The sequence below is a fragment of the Phascolarctos cinereus genome, unplaced genomic scaffold (genome assembly GCF_003287225.1).
Source record: "Phascolarctos cinereus isolate Bilbo 61053 unplaced genomic scaffold, phaCin_HiC Scaffold_726;HRSCAF=1367, whole genome shotgun sequence".
Lineage (NCBI taxonomy): Eukaryota > Metazoa > Chordata > Mammalia > Diprotodontia > Phascolarctidae > Phascolarctos > Phascolarctos cinereus.
Window position 1 is genome coordinate 286399881 of NW_027556098.1, and position 6373 is coordinate 286406253.

General features: G+C 39.9%; 1 pseudogene; it reads right to left on the reverse strand.

Moving 5' to 3' along the window:
* Nucleotides 1-1951: 1951 nt before the first annotated feature.
* LOC110201697 (aspartate aminotransferase, mitochondrial pseudogene) lies at nucleotides 1952-3133 on the reverse strand (annotated as a pseudogene).
* Nucleotides 3134-6373: the final 3240 nt, after the last annotated feature.

Below are 6373 nucleotides of genomic sequence, written 5' to 3' on the forward strand. Positions count from 1 at the left end.
AAGGAAAATGTCAAGAAAATGGCTGTAGTGAAGTCTGGTCACGTCAAAGGCTACTACTTGATATAGAAGGTCCTCATTAATCAGGAGGGCACAGTCTCAGGGTGAGAATTTCAAAGCTGGTTGGCTTAGGTGCTCTAGGGCATGATTTTTGGATGTCTGGTTTAAAGAACGTATCAGCATCAGGGTGGACAGTAAGAAAGTGACTGGTGTAAGGCATGATCATGTTTGGGGCTAGCTAGATAAAGGAACTTATAGTAGAACTGCCCAAGAAGAGAGTCAAAAACTGAATGGCTTGACTCCCCTAGGAAATGGGGATTCAAGTATTGCCTCTGACATACACTACATCACTCAGGGCCAGTCTTCAACCTCTCCATGTCCCATGCTGTATGACCATAAGTGGCAAGGCAGTTGCCAGTTTATATTGGCAGAAGATGTTTCCTTACTAGGAGCTCCCTGTACCAATGAAATCACAAGTATGATAACAATTGGCTAGCAGAGGACCTACTGTATAGTGGTATGTATTTAATATATATTTTTATATGAAAATATCTCAGTAGAGCAGGGAAGTGACCTTGAGGACTTGAAAGATCTATTGTATTCCATGTTCTGGCAATTGCCACCAAAGCTTTAGCTAGACAGGCTTTAAATAAAGGCTTTGTGAAACAGAGTGTTATGCAAGAATCAGTCTTGCTAAGTTCAGTTAGGCTCAGATGTTGTTGTTGTTGTTGTTGTTTTTAATAGCATCTCATGGCTCCATGTACTTAGGCATGGGGATATGGTAAAATGTATAGGTGAAAGGAATCCTCCCACCAATGAAATCATTGTCTTTCTCAAGTATTGAAGTAAGTTAGAGGAGTTAGGAAATTGGGCAAGGCTGAGGTATTGACCACATTCAATTTTGAATTTTGATTTAAGGGAATTGGTAGGGATTTCTGATGCCACTGCTGACAAAACTTCTGCTAAATAATCCTTTATTTCACAAAACATGCTAGTCTGAACAGAGAAGCTTAGGACCTCAGCTCAAAATGCTCATCTCCCAAGACTGACTACCCCATACAGATTTTCAGGAGACAAGCTATTTATTGCACAACCACACTGAAGAAGTCTGGTAGGGTGGTGGTAGAAAGGGGGACAATTAAAAAACTTTACAATGATGCTTTTATTAAAGTGCAGTCATTTTACTGAATTCTCTTCCTCCATATTTTGCTGAGAAAGGGGAGGAGAGAACATGCTCATTTCTTAAATTACATTTTACTTAATTCTCCAAGTATATGGATCCTGATAGGAAGGATCTGAAAGTTAATTCAACAGAGGGAGGGAGAGAAACTAGGGCAGATTTGGATCTTTGGGTCAGAGGGAAAGGACAGCAATAAAAATGGGGGAAGAGAAAAAAGTTAAAAAAGTCAAATATTCAATGGGTGAGAGCCACCTTTCTTTTCTGTTATTTCTTGAAGCCAAGATGCTGAACAACATCTATGATTTTCCAAAACAAACTCTTGTGATCTGAGGTGCTGCCATCAGTCATGGGAGACCAATAAGAGGCAGAAATTAGAACTGGGAAAGCCTTCTTTGGAAGCTTTTAGCACCACAGAGATTTCTGTTACATGGGCTATGTGACATTTATTACCTGGATTAAAGCTCTTGAACAACATTGTAATGCCAGGAGATCTAAGACTGGGGAAGGGGAGAGGGAGAGGAATTCTGGTTTTAGGGCAGGATTTTTGGTAGAGTTATTGTAAACATAAAATATTTTGGAAAAGTTGTAGTGGATGGATTGGGGAGTTTGGTTTAGATTAGACCCACAAAGCTCCAAACACTAATTTTGGATGCTTTTAGCCTACTCGAAGGTCTTTTTCTGAGATACTTTCAATGGCCTGAGCATTAAGTACTGTGGTTGAAAGAAATTCTCATACCACTCCTATCTTCTGCAGTACAATCATTTCTCTGAATCTCAAACCAGCAGAGTATGAAGGTGGGAAAGTTGTTTCTGCTCCATCTTGCCAGGGAGAGTTATTTGGTGACTTGGTGAATGGCATGGACAATTCCAACCTTTCTCAAGGTTGGAAACCAGGTGGGTCTGCATGCTAATGATGTCATCTGCCATGCCTTTTACCTCTTGCAACCAATCACTTCTTGGATCAAGGACTGTTCAGGATTGTAGAGGCAATTCAGGCCCCATTGAGAGGGGGCTTGGAATACATGTGATGAATAAGGATTTTCAATTGGGATTCTGCCCTTTTGGCTTCATCAGCGTGTTTATGAAGCATGGTAAAGGCTCCCACATGTTCACCACAGAGGCCCATGTTCTTGGCATATGACTGACAGACTGACAGAGAGCAACATTAATGCCCTGATCAATGAAGTGGCAAACAGCCCAACATCATTGTTACCATCCCCACTGGCAAGGCCTTGGTATGCCATATCAAAAAAGGCAAAGAATTTCCTTTGCATCCAAGGATGCTATTTCTTTCCACTGCTCAGGATGAGGATCAATTCCAGTGGGGTTGTGAGCATAGGCTTGAAGAAGGATGACATTCTGTTCTGGTATTTTTGAAATGTCTTCCATGGTACCAGTGAAGTCAAAGCTACAAGTCTTGTGGTCATAGTAGTGATAACCATTCAGCTGCATTCCAGCATCCCTGAAGATGGAGGTGTGATTTTCCCAGGATAGTTTTGGAAGATAGATATCCTGGATGAATTTGAAGAACTGTTGCAGAAAACTGGCTCCCACCCTCAACACTTCAGTTCCAGAAATGGTCTGTACAGTGACATATTGTTTACTTTTCAGAACCTTGTTATTTTCACCCAGGGCCAACTCTGCTGATGCCTTGCAAAATTCAGCCAGTCCTATGTTGGAAGGGTACTATTTGTCCATGTTCTTCCCTGTAATTTGAGCTTCTGCCTTATAGACACTTGGAAGAACACAAGGTCATCTTGGTAGGCCCCAACTCCCAGATTCATCTTCTCGCTGTTGATGTCCCTCTTAAATGTTTCCATAATCCCCAGGATAGGGTCAGGGGGCATCTCTACTTGGGTCCACCAGGAACTGGCCCTGATGGTAGCAGTGAGCACCAAGGCCCATGTGGAAGAGGGTGGCTCTGGAGAGCAGGCAGCAGGAGGGCAGCAGCAACATGGCAGGTAGAGAGACAGAGAGCTGAGTGGCTGCTGTCAAGAGGGCTGGCAGACGCAGGCAGGCACACCTCAAATGTTAGTTTCAATTGCAGATTACAGTTTTGCCTCTAAATATGTTCAGAGTAGAAATGGTCTCAAACTTTTTGTCTTATTTTGACAGTGTTTGCCTAGTAACAGTTTTCACTTACTTGCCAAAGAAAACAACAGCAACACCCCTACCTCCACCCCCACCAGCACCACCACACCTTCTAATTGGGCCAGAGTGACTTTGTACAGTTGAAAGTTCTGCCCAAATATTCCTTCAGATAAAGTGAGAAGTGTTGATACAGCTACTCACTGTTACCTCAAACATCATCCTTTTTGTAATCAATAGCCCACGTTTCTTGAGTGAACAGTATTATGTTAGGCCTTAGGGCAGGAGAGACAGCATGATACAATGTGAAGACTGCCTACTTTGAAGTCAGCAGATCTGGTTTCACATACTGGCTCTGTATCTTCTGCCAACATGACCTTGGGAAAGTTATTTTGCTTTGGTGTGCCTTGGTTTTCTCTTTGGTACAATGAGGGTTTTAGATGACATGTCCTCTAAGGTCTCTTCCAGTTCTACGTTTTGGACCTTTGAATAATTATTATGGTTCCCTTTTACATCCTTTACTGCATGTGTTTCTGTGTGCAGGTTTGTATGTACTATATTGATTGGTTTCTATTAGTCTTTTAATTACATAGTTGTGGTCAATGCGTATATTGTTCTTTTGGTTCTGCTTTTTCCCTCTATATCAGTTTATAGAAATCTTCCACATTTAAAAAATTATTATGGCATAATAATATTCCATTTCATTTGCATACCACAATTTGTTCACCATTTCCCCAATCAAAGGGCACATTGTTTGCTTCCAGTTTTTTCGCATATTACAACCAGGGCTGCTTAGAAAGATTTTATACCTTTAACATAGACAGCCATCTCAGAAAGGTGCAGGTCAAAAATTTAAACCAATTCTCCCAGGGTATCCCATATTGGAGGGATTTAATAGATACATATCATGTTCGATCTGGCCTACTCGATCTCTGGGAAGACTGTGCTTTTTCACTTCTGTGGGAAGCAGAAGGATGGCCATGGGTGTGCTTATTATTTTACTCTTCTATTCTATGTCTAAGAAAGGTATTGAGCTAAGATTATATATACCTTTTACATAGCAGATATTTGCAGTCTAGGGGTACAACGCTTTTTTTTGGAGGGAAGTGTATAGGATAAAATTGGCTCTCCCTGGTCTTCCAAAAGGGAAGTAGTCCTGCACTAGCTCAGAAGGGTAAAAGGTAGCTTGCTTTCCACAAGAAATTTATTATACAAAAGATTAAATATTATTCTTTGGTAAATAATGACCAAATATTTATTGAAACAAGCAATAAAACTTATCATGAAAATTATATGATTAGGTTGGATGATAAAACACATGTCTGAAAGCTCTATGTTGCTAAGAGCAGTGGAATCTCAGCTCAGTCAAGGAGAAAATGGTCTCAGCTGGGTAGTCTGCTCTTGGTCTCTGGAGACATAATCATGGGGAATCAAGGGACATGTTAGAGTACTTGGATTTCCCACATGTTTGTGACTCTGGAGATGCTGTCCATCATTAAAGCCTGTACCTTACCTTTTGACAAGTCTTTCTCTTTATCTTTCCTCCTACCTCCAGTCTCTCTGCCAATCTAGAGTCACAAATCCTACCCTCCTTCTGCATACAAAACACTCAGTGTCTTAGGTCTGTTCTTTAGGGAACTGCCCAAGTCCACCTGAGAGTGGTGTTGCATACATATAAGTTGTTTTTCTCTTCTTACTCATAGTGTAGTTGCTATGGTGGAAATGTTGGCTTGCACATTTTTGTAACTCTTACTGAATAATTCCAAAATGCATTTCAAATACACACACATACATATATGTGTACACACACAGACACAAACACAGAACACACGTGGATGAATATATGTATGTGTGTATATAATGTATATGCATATGTATATATACATATAGCACACACACACATATATGTATAAGCAATTCAGATATCTTCCAATAGGGTAAACCATGCCTGTTTTAATACAGTTGCATTAGCATTGAACTTTGTCCTTGTTCATGTGTTTATTTAATTTTTGTGGATTTAATATGTGATTTAATTGGTATAGGGAAGTCCTGGTGAGGAAATTACCTCAATCAAAGCAAATCGACACCTGTTCTTCAATTTATAGTCTTAGAGTGTAGACTGGAGTACTGAGAAGTTAAATGCCTTGCACAAGGTTGGGCAGCCATTGTGTGTCAGAAGCAGGACTTAAAACCAAGTCATTACTTCCAAGCCACCTATCTCTATATAGCCTCTATCCACTAACTAGCCCTTCCCTTAACTTTTATTATCTTTGTTAATTTGATGGGCATTAAGTAGAATCACAGAGTTATTCTAATTTCAATTTCTCTGATGAGAGATTTTGGTCATTTTTTTCCATGAGGCTTTTAATCATTTATATTTCTTCTTTTAAATACACAGTGCAAACCTTTTGGAAAATGATTTTGTATCCCTTGATCTATGAATAGGCCTGGGACTTAGCCAAGATGAAACATGCTTATATTTGTAATAAAAAAGACCAAAGATTTCAAGAAGAGCTGGAGTTGGGACAAAGCATTAACTCTCCTTGTAGACATGTTGTTTTGTTTTCAGGAATATTTGGGAATGCATTCCTTTCATTTAAGCTATCTCCTTGTTCTTTCTCTCTCTCACTCTCTTTCTCTGGCTGTCTCTTTGGCTTTGAACTCTAAATAGTCACCAACTAACCTACTTGGAACCAATTCTGCTTACAGACCTGTCTGACATTTGAATTAATTTGCTTTCTTCCTGTCACAAGCTTCTTTACACTGTTTCTCAATGAAGATGATAGTTTCTTCAGCCTGGAGAATTGTGCAATTACAGGGACATGCTAGTCTTACCATCACTTAAAAAAAGAAGTAGTATTGAGACTTCTAGGTCACACAAGCAGCAAAATAGAGGACTAGACATTTCCTCTAACTTCTATGACCTCCCAAATCAGTCCAACACAGAAATTATGTGCCAAAGGCATAGCAACTTCAGCTATCTTCATGGTCTAGGATAACCAGAATCCGAAAGAATATTTAAAAAAAAACCCAAAACATGAACTGATACTCATTGACTCTGAAGTCACCTAGCACACCTCCATAACCTTCAATACTACTAGCAGAAAG